Source organism: Notechis scutatus, chromosome 3 (genome assembly GCF_049901735.1).
Source record: "Notechis scutatus isolate UNSWTSFEM ecotype Mainland chromosome 3, rNotScu1.2, whole genome shotgun sequence".
Classification (NCBI taxonomy): domain Eukaryota; kingdom Metazoa; phylum Chordata; class Lepidosauria; order Squamata; family Elapidae; genus Notechis; species Notechis scutatus.
In genome coordinates this window covers 190,222,991-190,242,502 of record NC_142011.1, presented here as the reverse complement: position 1 = coordinate 190,242,502, position 19,512 = coordinate 190,222,991, and positions in this window count along the sequence as shown.

Sequence of the window (19,512 nt, the reverse complement as noted above, 5' to 3'; positions counted from 1 at the left end):
GAGCCAAAACAGAACCATTTAAGCCATAATAGGAATTGCATTAACCTCAGAGAAGTCCATACTTCAACCAAACCTGAGAGCTCAAAAACCTAGTATTTGCATTTCCTCTTTGTCCTATAGAGCCAGCTATGATCCCTAAATAACCCCTACATGACCCCATAGGAATCTGACAACCGCCAAAAGAAGAAAGGAAGCTCAAGTGTAAAGCCCAGAGAAGATATAAAAACCCTTACACTCTCAACTCCTTTTTGTCAGCTGCACTAGAACTATGTGCTTGGTGATTCTATTCATCATTAAGCCTTCTTTCCAATCAACCTCTGTTTTTCTAGTGTCTTTCTTCCAGGTTGGACCTAAACTACATGGATATTTCTCCCCACAATAGGATTATTTCTCCATTTTAAATTAAATCAGCAATGAACAGGAAGAAGATATTTTGAAGCTGGCCTCTAACTGTACAATGCAGCGCTTTCAGTTTTGAAATGAAAGAAAGAAAGAAAGAAAGAAAGAAAGAAAGAAAGAAAGAAAGAAAGAAAGAAAGAAAGAAAGAAAGAGAGTAAAGTTTGATCTAGTAGTTAAAGCACCAGGCTAGCTTCAGTTCTAGTTCCACCTTATACATGGGAACCAGCTGGGTGCCCTTGGACCAGTCAGTTTTCTTCAGTCCAACAGAATTGTTACTGTAGCTAGACTATTCATGCTAAAATACATACATACTGATTTTCAATGGTAATTCATATATTTATTGTCCTATTTTTAGTAATGAACAACAGTAACAATGATGCCAGAGAGAAAGACATGCAGGTAATCCTGGTTTAATGACCAGAGTTGGAACAAGCAACTTGGCCATTATGCAAAGCAATTGCTTAGGGAAGCATCATGATTTTATGATTTTACTTCAGCTTTACTTTGCTTTACAGGTCTGTAAAAATTGTAAATGCAAAAACTGTTCATAATGTTACTTTTTCATCACTATTGTTAATGGTCACTAAATTAAATAGTCGCTAAAGAAGCACTACCTGTATTATATCTGTGCACTCAAGTGAAACATGAATACTTTTGTACTGTTCTATCCAGATAAGCATCATATTAAATATCCTCCTAAAATTATGAATCAGATTTAAAAATGTAAAAACTATGTTCCTAATTTATGGGAAGAAATATGTTTTCTTTATTTATTTGTAAAATTTATTAGTCACCCATCAAATGTTAAAAGATGTATGATGATGGTGCTAGAGCATATCTGGGTTGTACAACTTAGAGTTATAAGAAAGCTTTTTTTAATTCCTACATCTCATTTTTTTTTAACTTTCATACCATTGGCTTGTAACGTCTATGGAGATTCTCAGTCGTCCAGTGATCATAGTTACCCTAAAGCAGAGGTGGTATTCAGCAGGTTCTGACCAGTTCTGGAGAATTGGTAGTGGAAATTTTGAGTACTTCAGAGAACCTCTGACTGGATATTTTATAGTATCCTTCCCCTGCCACACCCATCAAGCCACGCCCACAGAACCAGTAGTAAAAAAATTTGAATCCCACCACTGCCCTAAAAGTGCCTTTTCAAAAGGCAACTGGACTTTGTTTTTCCTTGAAGATGTTTTGCTTCTCATCCAAGAAGCTCCTTCAGTTCTGAACTGAAGAAGATTCTAGGATGAGAAGTGAAACATCTTCAAGGAAAAACAAAGAAAGTTCAGTTGTCTTTTTAAAAAGCAGCTTTAGCTTGAAATACTTTGTGATATATACCTGAGCCTAGAGAGCTTTTTATTTAATGAAGTCCATAATCTAATGCCAGATATCAGATGGCTGATAATGGTACTTCAAAACACTTAAAACTATATGATCAGTTTCTTACTTTCTTAGTAATTTTCTTATTTTTACAAAAAGAAATTTGGTGATTGCTACTTTGTATCATATTAAACTGATATTGGAAGCAGTGGGGAAGAAAAATGGTTTTAAAATTAATGAACAGATTGGATATTGTTATAAAAATCATAAAGTCTATTATCTTATCTCAGATTTTGGTACATTTTTGTCTTCTTGGTTTGTTCTAAGCAAACCACATTCAGTTGTTATGTATTTTTCTTTTGTTCACCAGATTCTTCTTTCTTCCCACAATTGGTTGTACTTTCTTCCTTGGTTTTGTGATGACTCCAAATGCTGAAGTTTGATGTCACTCAGGATGTGTGTAAGTGTGGTGTAGAAGATGGATAGGTTGAAGGACAGGGTCAAATGCAATATCAGTTTTGGGTCTCTACACCCCTTAAGAAATTTAAGCTTAGCTTTGACTCTTATCTGACACTAATTTGTTCAGATCTCATGTATAGATAGTATGAAATAAACTTGTAGCACTTTTGAACTCTGTCCTGGTTTGGGACTTCTTGCACTTGCCTGGCTATCTGTTATCAAGTATGAATAAATATTTTTATATAGAACAAAACTTTGGAAAGAGCTATTACTTTGTTTTGAAAACTCATAGGAAGACTAAGGGTCATTGAATTGAGGAGTTTAAAAAAAATCTTAAATGTTTTCACATAAGACACATGTTGATTAAGCCAGCAGTATGGGGTTTCAGATTTTTTTTTTACTCTGTAATAGAAGCTGTGCGTATTTTATGAAGTAATAAAAAAAGCAATTTTCCCATTTTATTCTTTTGTTGTTATTGTTCAAGCTTCCTAATGATTCTGATAAATTTGCTTCTATCTTCCAAAGTTAATTAATCCTTGTGCTTTCATTAGATGGTATTGACACTCAAAGAGAGCACAAATCATTAGATCAATTTAGTGATTCGGACTTTATTAACTGCAGCATAATCAAGGTTATAATTAGAATTCCTTTTTTTAAAAAAAAGGTAATAAGCACATTATTAGGTCTCTCTCCATTCAGAATGACCTGTTTTGAATTTTTTCTTGCAAACAGTGAAGATTAAATCTTGTGTAACAAACAGTTTTTATTTTTTCTCCCTTCCCATTCAAAGTCATTTTCTTACCCACATTCTACTTTGTACAGTGGAGAAATTCATCCCTTTCTCATCAGAAATGTTAAACATTTCTTTCACTTCATTACGTACCAAATTGTTAAAAGTGGGCAGATTGCCTTCTCTTGCCATAGAGTCATTACATAATTATCAACATGGATTAAAATGCCATGTTATAAGCCCTTTTATACATTTAAATTATTGTTTATTTGTTTGTTTATTGCATTCTTTTTCCCTGAAGCTATTTCTTCAATGGCCTGTACATAGTCTCCTTAAATTGTATGTTAGAGTCAAATAAGTCCAATAAAGAAATATTAAAGGAAAACCAAACTCCCCCCCCCCTCTCTCTCTCTCTCACACACACACACACAAGCAAAGCCATATTTATCTGTGGCAGCCCAAAAATAAAAGAAATACAGTAGCACTTTTTCAGACTAACATATTGTGTTAAAGGCCATAAACTTCTGTGATCTATACTTCCCTTCCTCAGATGCATCATTTAGTCATTTCATTCAACTGATGAAGTAAACCACAAGTCACAAAACATTTAAAGAAATTTGTTACCCCAAATATGTCTTCTGATCTATTTTTGTTTGTTGCAAGAATCAAATGTTCCATCAAGGAAAAAACAGAAAAAACTGAAATTGATGGATAGACTTATACTAAGATTTCAGTGATAGCTTTAGATATTTTTATGAACTGTGATATAGATGGCATTCCTACCCATTCCATATAGAGAATGCAATTGGATTTGTGGCTAACAATACTTCACTATCAATGAAACAAACCCTTTTCCTCTGCATCTGAGCAAAAGTATTCTAGTTAAGGATAGCTCAATCTCCTTCCACTCGGTTGTCCTTTGCACATTTTAATATTGAATAAAACTCCAACTGTCATAGAACAGTCATTCTATCATCTGAAAAATAAACAAACAGAACCCACTAATTTCTCTGTTTTCTGTTATAAACTACAAGAAGGTAAGTTAGACCACACTATCTCTGAATTGACTGAAATGAATCAGAGTATGAAACTTCAGATCTGGAACCCTAATTAGACAGATAGTGCCATACATTAGTCATTCAGCATTGTAAGCAACCAGAATTATCCCTAAATTCTCTTAGAAAACAATAAACAAATCCTTGGTTGTGAGAAGCATTTTGGTATTTGTGTGTGTGTGTGTGTGACTGGTTTAATATTTGGACTAAAGCTCTATGTGACATCAATAATGTCAGTTTGAGGTGCCTGATAGAAACTGCTCATGGTAAGACATGACATAAAAAGAATTACAGATAGGAGTGAATGACTAGATATGTGTGTTGACTTACAAACAGACCTCAGGATTGAAATATTGTTTTATCTGAGCAGTTGCTAACTGGTTATTTGAAGCTTAGTCTAGATAACAAAAAAAATTTGAAGATAGTCCCATCTATTTAAAAATAATAGCAACTCAGGTTTCAGCTACCTATAAAATAAGACTGGAAAAAGAAAATAGTTAACAGAAGGAAAATGATGGATATGCACTGAAGCAAACATGCGTTCCTTTGAATTGTACAAAAGAGGATGATTTTAATAATTGTTTTAAAGTTATGGGTCTTTTGAGATGAACAGTTAAGATTGCTTTGAACTTGGTGAAGTATGTGCTAAAAATAACACTTCTCCAAGAACAGCACAGCAGAACTACCTGTTTAAATCTTAACTCAAATTAAAGTACAAACTAGAGGAAAATGATCAGCAGTATATATCTGACATTGACTCCTGTCTCTAATAGCTGTTTTCCTATCAAGATCTGCTACTATTCCTTCCTATGAAGAACAGAAGAAAGATTAGGAGATTCAGCATTTGAATACAAAAAAGAAGTTACATTTTCTAAAGGTAAAGATTCCCCTTGCATATACGTGCTAGTCGTTTCCGGCTCTAGGGGGCGGTGCTCATCTCTGTTACAAAGCCGAAGAACCAGCGCAGTCTGAAGACATCTCCATGGTCATGTGGCCGCATGACTAAATGCCAAAGGCGCACAGAACGCTGTTACCTTCCCACCAAAGTGCTCCCTATTTTTCTACTTGCATTTTTACATGTTTTCGAACTGCTAGGTTGGCAGAAGCTGGGACAAGTAACGGGAGCTCACTCCATTATGCAGTGCTAGGGATTCAAACTGCTGAACTGAAACCTTCCTGATTGATAAGGTCAGGGTCTTAGCCACTGAGTCATTGTGTCCCTTTTTCTAGACCAAGCTCAATTCAACAACCCTAGGAAATTCTTGGAAGCTGATATTCAGCCATCAGTAGGCAGATGAAAATAAACTATATTTACACACCATTAAAAAGAAGCAATAAAAAAGGGAAACAAAAAGACCACATTCTTTCCAGCAGATAAGTAGGGATTAACACCAACAAACAAGCAGAAAACAATACCTGAATCAATGAACTACCAAGGAGAAAACTACATACTGACATTAGCAGGGCAAGTTACTGTATATAAGTGGGAAGCAAACCCCACATTCACTAGTGCTGATATTACTGAGTTGAGTAATGAAATGTTTGCAAGTAAACAATCAAGTTCAATCAACAGAGCACAAGGACTCCACGGTTACGCTTCTTTCTCTTGAATTTCTTCATGCCTATATAGCACGATCTGCATGGGGAAAAGGTGAGATTTATCCTCTCTCCCTTCCCTCCACCCCAGATATCTTTGGAGTTTCCTAAGCTAACTTGAATATAACTTCAGAGAGTTTTCTATTTTTTTTAATCAAAACATTTTAAAAAGCAATTCTTTAAAGGTACTACAAAAAATCCTCGACTTACAACCACAATTGACCCCAAATTTTCTCTTGCTAAGTGAGACATTTGTTAAGTGAATTTTGCCCCAGTTGCTAAGTGAATCACTGCACTTGTTAAGTTAATAACACAATTGTTAAGTGAATCTGGCTTCCCCTTTGGCTTTGCTTGTCAGAAGGTCACAAAAAGGGATCACCTGATCCTGGTTTTCCTCAACAGTCATAATTATGAATCTATTGCCAATCTTCTAAATTAGAACACATGACCATGGGGATACTGCAATGGTTGTAAGTGTAAACAATGATCATAAGTCACTTTTTTCAGTGCCATTCTAACTTCAAACTCTCACTAAACAAAATGTTGTAAGTTCAGGACTACCTGTATTAGTTACATTGTCTTCTCTTTGCATTTCTCAGCTTTTTCCAAAACTGAAACCTTCAGAGTTTTAGAAATGGTTTTTGCAGATTCTGTCTGGGTACACCATGGCTGAGATTATGGTTCGTTGTCATAGTCATCCAGATATTCAGACTGGATTTGGAATTTTTGTCCACATTGTTATCATTTTATTTTTTTTAATCCATAAATGAATGAATGAATGAATGAATGAATGGATGGATGAATGAATGAATGAATGAATGAATGAATTCATTCATTCATTCATTCATTCATTCATTCATTCATTCATTCATTCATTCATAAAATGTATTGACCACCTATCTTACCACAGGGTATTTCTAATACAATACAAAGAGCAAATGAAAAGAATCAAATATTTTACTGGAATCAGTTGCTGCTAGGAGTAATATCGTAAGATATAATAAGTGGTATCAACATTTACAATTGATATAGTCAAAATATTTATGGTTTTTTGGTTAAAAAAATTGTTTATCCACCTAATGAGCCAATAACTGTTGGGATGACTTTGCAAGATCTTTTCCATAATCAATATATTTCAATATTGGATCTCTGGTTGCTGTTGTTGTTGTTCCAATTCCTTTTTTCTCAAGCCTACCAAAAAAATAATCTTTTATTGTTATATTGAAAGAGTTGTGTTGCTGATGGAAATTAGTTTGCATGAGAAAATCCTATGCCATCATCAGGCTTCTGTACTGTGTTCATCTGTGAGTCAGACTTTCACAGCCGTTTCAGTTTTAAATTTGGGGCTAGCCTACTGCTGTGCCAGAATGGTTTTTTTCTTCATCCTGGTTGGTTGGGAGTCTTGGTCTGTGTTTATTGGTCTTGGAGTTTGCTGTGTTCTGCTTGATTGGTGTTTCTAATATCTTCTGTCTGTTTTGTGGCTTTTTTTTGTCTTGATTGGCTGGCAACATTGTGTTTCCTGTATTGGAGGCTTTTAGTGGGCTTAGCTCTGAGTAAATGGACAGCTATCCTTGATTAGGAAGCTAGGTTTCATCTGGGTACCTGATTGGGGTGTGTTTGAGCTGGAGGTATCAGGGGGGATCCTTTTGTGCCCAGGTGTTTGCCTGGCTTGTGGTGTGGAGATTTTTTTGTTTGTGAGTGCAGGCTTCCAAATAATTGACAGTCTGGTGGCATCATCTCTTCTATTCATGCTTTCAGGTCTTTTTTTCAATCTCTTTTCAAGGGAGGGAGGGAAGGGAAGGAAGGAAGGAAAGAAGGAAGGAAGGAAAGAAGGAAGGAAGGAAGGAAGGAAGGAAGGAAGGAAGGAAGGAAGGAAGGAAAGAAAGAAAGAAAGAAAGAAAGAAAGAAAGAAAGAAAGAAAGAAAGAAAGAAAGAAAGGAGGAGGGAGGGAGGAGGGGAGGGAGGGAGGGAGGGAGGGAGGAAGGAAGGAAGAAAGGAAGGAAGGAAGGAAAGAAAGAAAGAAGAAATACCTTTAAGAAAAAAGCATCAACATAGGTGCATTTATTCTCAGGTTTGGATTGGACCTTTCCTGTAAATGATCTGAGTAAAGACATATATTTTCTGCACTACCAAAAGTGTTTGCCAAGTTCTTAATGCATCTGAGCCTTTTTGCTCTTGTAAACTGGCCCAAAGCCAATTTGTCAATATGTGAATTCAGGATTTATGTGCCTCAGGATAATATCTGACCTGAGATAAAAATGTGGCATGTTGGCATGGATTTTTTAATTGCACTCAGGGGGATATTATATTCAGGGTGGGAGGGAAATGAGAATTGCTTTATAGAGTTTGGGCTGCTCATTTTATGCTCAAAACTCTCAATTTTATGTGAGAACATTTACTTTTTCTGTATTTTATAGAAGAGTTATAGAAGAGTTAATCTAAGCTCTTATGCTGAAAAAATATATAAAAGGGCAACTCATTGATAAAACTTGTCAAACCAAGAATTGGGCAACCTAAGCTTTTGATAGTGTAAGACATTCTACTGCTTATTAAAATATTAAAGTTTGTGTTTCACTTCTAAATAAAGTGAATTTGCACCAAGACAAATTCCTTGTGTGTCCAATCACACTTGGCCAATAAGGAATTCTATTCTATTCTATTCTATTCTATTCTATTCTATTCTATTCTATTCTATTCTATTCTATTCTATTCTATTCTAAACTTAAAACATATTTTCCAAATGCTTCACCTAATGCTATTCATCTGTCTGCATATATGTTGGTATGTATGCCTGAGTATGTATATGTATTTTGCCATAGAAATACAAAACTACTAAACAAGACCCAAGGTGAAACTATGCAGAGGCCTCAGAGAGAGTTCAACACATAGTGGTGGGGTATAAGATGCAGGCATGAACAGCAAATACTGAAAGTAGTTAGCATTGGGTAGAGAAACATCTGCAATGTGTATGGTCTAGATCAGGGGTGTTAAACTCAATTTCATTGAGGGCTGCAGCAGGGTTGTGTTTGATTTTGGGGGGCTGGGTTGGGCATGGAAGGTTGGGCCTGGCCAGCATGATGTCACTCATGTCGGGGGCAACTGTGGATGCCTGAGTGCTCTACCAGCAAAAACAGGCTCCATTTTTGGCTGTGACAACCTCCTGCAAACCTTTGCTAGTGAAAATGGAGCTCAGAGGGCTGCACACACTGGCAGAAGCCCCTCGGGCTGGTCCTTCAATATTTCCAGGGCAGCCGCATGGGCCAGATCTAAGCACTCTGCAGGACGGATCCAGCCCCAGTTGCTCCCAAGCCAAGATGGGAGATACCACAGAAAATCATAAAAAATAAAACAACTAAGATACAATAGTTTTTCCTGATCCAGACAGGCAGGTAGGTACTATCCAATCAACCAGACAACATGGTAGTAGACAAGGACCAGAAGACAGCTGTAGTGATAGACCTGGTGGTGCCAAGTGACAGCAAGATCAGGAAAAAGGAATATAAGAAGCTAGACAAATATAATGGTTTGTAGGCAGAACTTAAGAGTATGGAGAAACTAAAGGCCAATGAGGTCCAAGTGGTGGTAGGAACAGAGGTGGGCTACACTTACATTAACATCCAGTTTTCTGGTTGTGAGCACGCTCTCGCTTCGCTCACACAGGCCCCTTTGGGAGTGAAGCAGAACTAATCAACTCAGGCAACTCTGGTAAATACAGCAGGAATGGCGCAGAACTCAGCTGGGCAGAATGGGTGGAGGGAACGAGCCAGAAAGTTAGTTATAAATGGAAAGGATAGCACAGGTGCGGATGGGTGGCCCAGCCAGTGATCACAGCTTCTGGTTTCCCCCGAACCGGTCCAACCAGGCAGCAGCCCACCACAGGGTAGGAGCACTAAGCTAGGAGAGTGACACCAACCCACACATAAACATTTCAGTTTCAGTTCTGAACCATGACAATTCCAAAACAATAACATAAGCATCATGACCTCACAATAAAACCCTGCTGTTTAACTCTTGTGTTGAGGTATTGCATAAAAATACACACGGAACAGAGTTTGTGCTGAAATGTTTTTTTAGTATATGAATTGTCATTTCTGTAGACCATAATAGATCTAACCATAAATACCTTTATTTGTAAGCATAAATACCTTCATTTGTTTTTTTTTTAAACAAGTTTTATTAATTTTTAAAACACACAAATTATCATTATTCATTACATGTTTAAACCTTTTTCCATTGTAAATTTAACAAGTCAGATAAATTATGATTCTGTTTTAAACCATTTCCATATAACATACCAAAACCTCTTATTCAATTTCTCTTTACTTCTCTTTACTCTTATTCAATATCATTATTATTATTTCATCTGTTTCTTTCTGACTTAGTTACCATTATTCTCATTCTATATTTCTACAAGTTTTTACTAATTCTCCCCCAAAAAGACATATACACACAACACACAAAACATAAAAAAATCTTTTTGGAAAGTAACTTGGACCCAGGTGTCTCTCTCTTCATGGACTTCAATTATATTCATGCTCATCTTACATATCATTACTTATTTTATTTACCATTCTAAGCCTTCTATATTAACTTCTCCACATATTTCACACTTCTTAATTCTACCTTAATTAATCATCTTAGTTTGAATCATTATATTTGTATCTTTTGTCCATTTTTATCATCCCTTTGTCTCATTCCTTATGAAAAAAAGAAAATCAGTTTCTCCTGAAATCATTAATCAGAGTATGATGCCTTTCTATCTCCCCTAAGTTAATCAAATTAATCTTTAAAATAATATCTAACCCCAATCAGATTTTGCTTGGTACATTCTATCTAACTAATACATCCAACACAATTAAGTGCATAATTAGACAATAAATCCAAATATAAAAAAAAAAAATACTATAATAAAAATTTTATAATAACATCAATACCATAATTTTATTAAACTCTTTAATTAAAACAATATTCTAAACCTCTCCTATTATTAAGTTTTAAAGCCAATCATTTTTAAACATTTTAACATTTTAATCTCTTATCAACTCTTAAACCATTGCAATACTACCATCTCATCTTATGTACCTTGCAAAATCTTTTTTAAAAAAAAAAAAATTATACTTTATCCATTATCCATAAAAATTCCTTTTTTCCATTTAATTTCAAAACATTGTAGCTTTTCTCCACCTTTTCCCTTTCTTTCTTCTCCCAACAAACCTTTCTACCCCCCTTCTTCTAGCCTCTGCCTTACCGGCTTCCCTTCTCTGTCGTATTCCTTTTCCCCTTTGTTTACTATCATCATATTGGTTTTGCACTTTATTTTTCCCTTTCTTAAATGTTTTTTTAGATCTTAAGTCCTTAAATCCTTTAGTTTTCTTCTTTTCTCTTCTTTTCTTTTCTTTCTCTCTTCCTTCTTTCTGGATCAAATTCTGAGATTCATTAAAGATGGCTCCTTCCTTTCTTTCTTGTTCCTCTGCTGTCTTCATCTGTTGTAATGTTTGTTGATAATTAGTAAGCGCCATTTCTAAGAAAAGGAAAGCTTCTTCCACACCATCTTTACCATTTTTTTTTTGCTTGTTCATATTCTTTTCTTAGTTCCTCAACAGAAAGAGCCATTATAAATCTTTTCTTTTCTTTTCTCCTTCTTTCTTCTTACAACAACCAGAATATTCAAAAGAAAATAAAAAAGATAAAACAGTCCCAAAGTTATCAATCAGTCCAAACTAAGGCAGAGTTCTCACTTTCTCCTTCTGGGGTAATATCAATCAAAGAGAAAGAAAGTCCAAATCTGTTTAAAATCTTATTACAATATGTTCTAGTCTTCAAATCCTTAAGGCATCTGCTCCAACAAAGTCTTAGCATACAAATATTTTCTTTTTAATCCTCTCTCTTCCCACTCATCGCTTAAAACCAATTTCCACCTAAAAAATAGGTTTCTTAATATCCAGTTATTTATTCCGTAGGAAAAGAGGGAAAGCTATCCTTTCAGCACCTTCAAACAGCCGCTTTTTTCCTCTTCTGGCAGGTATTATTCAGAAAGTCATACTTTTCAGGAATTTTATTAAATATGTCTTAGAGTCCTAGGAGCCAAGAAAAACTTTCTCCTCTCAATCACTTTCTCCACTTCCTCCTGCGCATTCTTACCCGGCTGCCAGCTTCTTTGTGGCGGCCATTACGGACCGCCGCTGCACCGTCCTGGGAAAAGGGGTTCTGCCGGCCAGGGAGGGGGTCTGCAACACCCCAGTCCCTTCTCCGGATCCCCCTACCTTCAGCTGCCCCTGCAGGGCAGCCTAGCTCCGTACCCGTGTGGGTCGGAGCCCCAAAAACGGCTAGCGCGCAGGGATCGCGCAGCTTCGCAAATCCCTGCCGCTCGCGGCCGACAAACCGGAAGCACCAATACCTTCATTTGTTAAATTGAGGACCTGCTAATCATGGCCTGGAAAATGAAAGACACTCTCTTTAAAAAACAAGAACAGTCTGCAGAGAAAACGTGGGATTCTAAATCAACTGAACAATTAAGATTAGGATCCAGAGAGAAAAGATCTTAAGACCTGTATGTTGGAGGAAAAATTATGTACATATAATTTGGTACACCAGACTCCCCTGTCCTGCCCCCAAATTCTTCCCCTTCCTTCCCTCATTGACTGTGAAAGCCCTTTCTACAAATGGCCCAACATGACTGACTAAAAATGCATCATTGTGCCTGATCATACGTACACTGGCTCTTGAAGTCTGTATCTTTTAAATTCCACTGAGCATAGAACAACCTTGTGAAATTCTTTAGGGTGCCTACTCAAAGTCACTCAGAAAATAAAATGCCTTGAGTGTCCTAAGTCCCAGTCCAATAAGATAATCACTATGCTACCGGCATGTAAAAGGAACATTGCCAGAATGGATTAAGTGTACATTTCAACCAAGTTCTGGAAATATTTTAATATCATCAAGCAGCAAATGCCAAGTTGGCATCAATGAGAAGTCTCGGAGCATTGCTTGCTATCCTGGAAAGCCATCACATCTATTGGAATATAATTACCATGGGGAGAATGTCTGCCAGGGATCTTGTTATACTTTAATGAAAACGTCCTCAAAGAAAGCACTGTGCCCCTGCAGTGTCTTCTCTGGAGAATTACTTCATTGTACATTCAATACATCTGACAACCTGTGACAGGTACAGTTCTGTTTCCATATGGCCCACCAAGAAGTGGGGGGAGGGAAGAAAAATGTCTTGCCTCCTCACATCACTCTACCAAGGCAAACATATAAAAAAGAAATGAAAAACAAGAAGTCTTTTCAGAAAGATATTCCATGACCTTGTTGAAATAATAGTGTACTGTCATGGCATATTTATCCTATACCAAACAACCAAGTAGGGATGTTGAAGGATAAATATGGCCACTGTTGCCATAAACATTGCAAATGTGTCACATGAAAGTGTTTCCCTCATCACTGATGGCAGTGATGATGGAAATCACTGTCATGAATCCTGTAGGTAAATGGATGATTAACTTCTTGGGCATTTTGCTCGTCATTGAATCAGACTATACAAACCATGAATCTTGTTGCTTTGAGCAAGAAATATCTTGCTTTAGAGCTGGGGATGGCTTTTAATTCTTATCCAGGGCTGCCATTTTCTTAGCAAATGGAAAATCAGTTATTGGTTTTTTTAGTCTTTGCCTTGGCAGTAAAATTTATGTTATAAGAGGATTTGAAAAGGAAGATGATTTTTGAGGGGATTTTTTTAAAAAATAATTCTATAAATTCTCTTTGTGTCTATCCTAAGTTCAAAGGCAACAATTAACAAGTAAGTTACAGTGAATTTGTTTGTGTTGTTGTTCTGCCTTTAGCTATCCATGGAATAAGACTTTTTTGCAAAACATCTTCATATATCAGCAACATATGCAACTAAGATGTAGTTGCATGCGCTATATTGTGTGTACCATCTCGTTATGGTGATATTCATTCTCCCATGTGTTGATTCTAATCCAAATCCCTCCACTGATGCTATTGAATATGCCACTTCTACATCCCATAAGTCATAAAGCTCCATGCCATAAATTTAAAATTTAAATTTATTATGAACTTAATTAAAACAAGCCAACAGCTATGTGACTATTTATAATAACTATATTTTTTAAACTAGGTTTCCTCTCTGATTTCCTCTCAGAGAGGAAAACCTACTATTAAATGATCTTCTATAGTTGGAAAATATATTACATTATATATACATACATATACATACACACACACACACACACACTTTGCAACTCCAGGCAGTTGCAAAGTACAATAATAAAATAAGCAATTCCATGTACAATTCATCCAAATGTTAATAAGGATCCAGGGTTTCCCGTTTTGATGGTGGACAGGTTCTTGAATTTCTAAAAGCAGGTATCAAAAATGCAGGAATGTAATTCATGCTTGTTGCTCATTTTTTGAAAACATATCGGTATTAATCATTATGCTTTTGCAAGGTGAATATTTCACAAATAAGTAAACATCACATGGTAGCAGAAGATAGCTAAAAAGGATAAATGCTATTCTTCTTTTGGTCCAGGAATGTCTGTATGCAAGCACATTTTTAAAAAAAAATCAGTGGGGAGTATTTTCATAAATTGATTTCCCACTATGTAGTGAATGATAGCCAGCCCATGTTTAGAAAAAAATACTTGAATAGTTTTCAAACTTTCCATTTGCTTACTATTCAGAATGATAAGGAAGCAGGGCTGTTTTTTTGGTTTGATTTTTTGGGTGGGAGTGGTGGGAGGCGGAGATTTTAATTGTCTGATTGTAGCAGCAGTCCAGAAAGCATTTTTTTCCGGAACAAATGAGAGAATTTTGATGAAGACTCTGTGCTAGTTTGAAGGCAGCTCTAGATTACTATGTTTCCACGAAATCCGCAGTAACACAGATTTGTACTGTTTTATTTCCTTTTCCATTGAAGTCGTAAGTACTGCCAGGAGAGTTTTTGGCCGGGAAATTGTGAGCATCCTAGATGAACCTATATTGAAAAATGCTAGGGAATTCCTGGAAGCCTTGCATTCAAACAGATCAGCCATCAATGGACACATAGAGAAATAAACCACATTTATACAAAGAGACAGTAAAAAAGCTAAGAAGAAAACAAAAAAGACCAGAACACATTGTCTCCAGCAGCCAACACTTAGATAAGCAGAGATTAACACCAGGCAAACAATCAAGCAGAAAACAATACCTTAATCAAGGAACTTCCAGGGAGAAAATCACACTGACCAACATTCTATATAAACAGCAAGAAAACACCATATTCCCTAGCACTAATGATAGTACTTAGTTGGGAAATAAAACATTTGCAAGCAAACAACCAAACTCAGCCAAAATGAACCATTCCACTGCCAAACAATTGTTTCTTGAAAGAAAATGCAGTTTTGCTTCATCCAGAGTCTTAGCTACTGAGATTCAGGTCCTATTAGAAAAAAAAACCTCTAGGTTGTCTAGGTTGACAGCCTTGCTGCCGCCTCTGGTGAGCTAACAGAAAAGAAACAAGGGTGAAAGTATCATATTTTTTTACTAGTCTCTATCTTCAGGAATAGTTCAGAAGAGTATGCAAATCACAGGCTGCTAGTGTAGTGCTAGTGTGTGTAGAATTTAGGTTTATGGTAGGACTTGGAGTGAGATAGCAATTTTTTTTCTCAGTATTTCAAGTTAAGTTTGTGAAATAATGGAATAGATAAGTATGTTAGAAGTCATATGATCTATCATCGGGTTCTGTGTTCACTAGTATTCAGTAAAGCATCTATGATTCATGACTATCCACCTGCTAAAGTAGTTGAAGTCTGCAAGTAAAGGAGGACTTACTTTGTAGGTTGTTTCATTGGATGACAGCGCATAGAGCCAGGAAGTTCTTTCTGAACCTATTTCCTTGTACATTCAATCCATTGGTTCTGGTCCTTTCCTCTAAAGCAACTCAAAATAAATATATTTCCTTTTTTTTTTTTTAATTTATTTTATTTATTTATTTTTGTCAATTGCTTACAAGATAATAGGTATAAGTAAAAACATAATTATGAATACATGGATACATATAAGAAAAATAAAAAATAAAAGAAACAATAGGACAGGTACGGTAGGCACATTGGTGCGCTTATGCACGCTCCCTACACATCTCTTAGGAAAGGGGTGAGGTCAATACTAGACAGTCTAAGGTTAAAGTTTTGGGGGTTTGGGGAAAAAACCACAGAGTCAGGTAGAGTATTCCAGACATAGACCACTCTGTTGCTGAAGGCGTATTTCCTGCAATCAAGTTTGGTGCACTTAACCTAGAGTTTGTATCTATTGTTTGCTCTTGTGTTGTTATGGTTGAAGTTGAAGTATTCATTGACTGGTAGGACATTGCAATGTATGATTTTATATACTATACTTAGATCGGACCGAAGGCGGCGTAGTTCAAGGTTTTCTAGGTTTAGAATTTCAAGTCTGGTGGCATAAGGTATTCTGCAACGAGTAGAGGAGTGGAGAACTCTTCTTGTGAAATATTTCTGGACTTTCTCAACTGTGTTAATATCAGATACATAATGTGGGTTCCAGACTGTTGAGCTGTATTCGAGTATTGGTCCAGCAAATGTTTTGTACACTCTAGTTATTAGTGTAATATTACCAGAGAAAAAGCTATGTAAGATTAAGTTAACAACTCTTAACGCCTTTTTGGCTATGTAGTTACAGTGGCCTCTAGCACTTAGATCATTAGAGATGAGTACTCCAAGATCCTTGACAGAGTTTGGATCATCAACAAGGTCTTGACTATTCAGCTTGTATTTTATTTTCTGATTTTTTTTGCCAATATGTAAGACAGAGCATTTATTTGTTGAGATTTGAAGCTACCATTTGTTCTACCATTCTGATACATAGTCAAGGTCTTTTTGAAGGGTAGCAGTATTGTCTGTGGTGTTGAATAGCTTTATATCATCAGTGAAGAGAATGCAGTTGCTCTTGATATGATTACAGAGGTCATTTATGTAGAGTATGAAAAGAGTTGGTCCTAGAACACTGCCTTGGGGGACACCACTGTTGACAGGTACAGAATTTGATAGGACGCTCCCAATTTTGACCATTTGTTGTCTGTTTGACAGGAATGCTTCTATCCAGCTATGCAGGTGTCCAGAGATACTGTAATATTTTAGCTTTAGGAGTAGTTTGTCATGTACCACTGAATCAAAGGCTTTACAGAAGTCTATGTAGATTGTGTCTATTGCTTAGCCCTGATCGAGTTGTGTAGTCCATATGTTTTTGCAGTGTAAGAGTTGCAGATTACATGATAGTTTTTTCCTGAAACCAAATTGTTTATTAGAGAATAGGTTGTTCGTTTCTAAGTGGAGAATGATGGATTGGTTAATAATTGATTCCATGACTTTACAGGTGATGCAACATAAAGAGATTGGCCTGTAATTTTCAACTAGGCTGGGGTCTCCCTTTTTGAAGATGGGGATGACCGTGGCTTGTGACCATAGTTTTGGCAAGGAGCTGGTCCTGAAAGATTTTTCAAAGATTACGCTTAGAGGTTCGGCTATGGCACTGGATAGCTTTTTTAAGAAGTAGGCACATATTCCATCCGGTCCAATAGATAGAGATGGTTTTAGATTGCGTTGTGCTTTTTCAACAATGTCTTCTGTAAAAGTGATATGTATTAGATCATTGTAGTTGTCTGTGGTTCAACTAGGAAATACTGGGCATGATCCATTGCTGTTTACAAATACTGAGCCAAAGAATGTGTTAAAGATGTTGGCTTTAATAGTGTTGTTGTTGCAGTCTTTACCATTAGGTCCTATCAGGGGTGGGATGGACCTGGAGTCTTTTAGTTTGTTGTTTACAAACTAATGTATTTAGCTTGTTTGCATATTCGATGTCATAATCAGGGGCTCTGTAACATAGTAAGAACTGAAATGTGATATTTAAGGACAGTTCATAGATGATGGTCTCAGGAATAGCAAGCTCCTGGGTAACTTGGATGTTTTTTAGATGTAGGGACTTTTTATAGAAGATAGCAACACCACCTCCTCTATGGATTTCACGATCTGATCAGTAAATATGATAGTCTATTACTGTGGTAATGGAGTCAGGGAGAGATGCATTGAGCCATGTTTCACAGACAAATATAATGTCGAATTTAGCTGTATTTAGTAAGAGGAGAAATTCAGGTATTTTATTTACAAGGTTTCTTGCATTGAGTAGCTTGCATTTAAGGCCAGTTGTGGTTGGAATAGAGGTAGTTAGGGGAGTGCATGCCTAGTTTTGAGTGATGTTGGATTGGATGGGGTGGGGTTGGATGCGGAGTTGTGGGTTGTGTGACTTTCTTTTGATGCAATCAGCTCTGTAGTCAATGTACAGGTCCTTTTCTCCATTGTCTAGATGGTTTTTGAGTTCTGCGCAGAGTTTACAGGAGCGGATTCTTTGCAGCATGGATAAGTCTGGCCTTGAGTGAAGTTTTTGTGGTTGGGATTGGTTTTTACAATGGCCTTTATTGTATGAATTAATATGCATTTGCTAGACTCATTTTTGCATACAACTCTACAAAATCTTGGGGCTACAGAGCCGTCATTGTATTTGCACCCAAGTGGTGCAAGTGGTGATAGGAACAGAGCCATCTTTGGTTATTTCAATGATATCTTCAGGAGAGATGTTTGTTGTATTTGAGTTCCTTATGATATTGCAAACTTTGGTGATGTCGTCTGATTTGTTGGTGTCTTCGAGACCAAATAAGATGGCATTCAGACATTTCTGTTCATGTTCACGTTTATGTGACAGTCTTTCAACTATCTGAAGACTGCTTTGAGTTCTGTATTATTCAGATTTAAGAAAATAATTGTTGTTCAAAGGGTTTGGTTTCTAGGTAACTCTCCTTTTGTTTCCATTTATCACTGATATTTTCAATTGTGATGCCATTAATTAATCTATTTTTTTTTAAAAAAATAAGCCCATGCATCTTAAAGCAAAGCTCTGAGAGACCCACAGTAACAATAAAATCATAAATCCCATTAAAAACATAAAACAAACCTGGTGCCTTAGTTACCCTCCCAACAGTCAATCCCACACATTCCATTTGTGTCCTGGTGCTGGACAGAAAGTCCTTTATGACCTTTCAGAAAGCAAAAAGGATTGAGCCTGTAAGATCATTGGGGAAATGGTGTTCAACAAGGTAGAAGTTGTAGAAAAATAGCATGCTTCTGAGGTCTCAATAAAGTGACAACAAAGGAACTAAAGCATGCCTACTGAGCTGTGGATCTGGCAGATATTCCCAGGAGAGGCAGTTTTACAAACAATGTGGCTCCTTCCATGTAAGGCTTTAAAGGTGACAACCAGCACCTTGAACTACACCTAGAAGGAACCTTGAGGTGAAATCAGCTCATAAAACAGAATTCTGACACGAGTGAACCTAGAAGCACCAACTCTGCTTGTACTGCTGCATACTGGATCAGTTGGATGACCATCAAGGATAGTCCCATTTACAGTGCATTGCTATAATCCAAGGGGAAAATGACCAAAGAGTGATTGACTCTGAACTTCCTGCTCCAGAAAATGAATAATTAGTGCATACAATGACTCTGGGTAAAGGCCCTCTAGCCATGACTGCCATCTGTTCCTCAAGCAAGAATTGTCAGTCTAGGTGGAACACCAGTTTGATACCAATTCATATATGAAGTAATGTGAACCTGCAACTTCAAAGTGGGAGGACTTAGCCAAGTCAGAGCTTTTCCCAAAAGAGACCTGAGCAGTCCCAAGTTGGATGAGGTTGGGAAAAGAAGTGCAAGGTAACACACCCTATAATCTTGCAGGAATTGATTGGATCCCACTGTCTCATTTCTGGGCTTTGGGTTAACATAGGACCAATGCGATACCATCCAGAATCAGAAATGAAACATCGCCAGGCCCTGCGAGGCGGCAAAAACCCAAAGCCATTCATCTTCTCTTGATAGAATTGAAGTG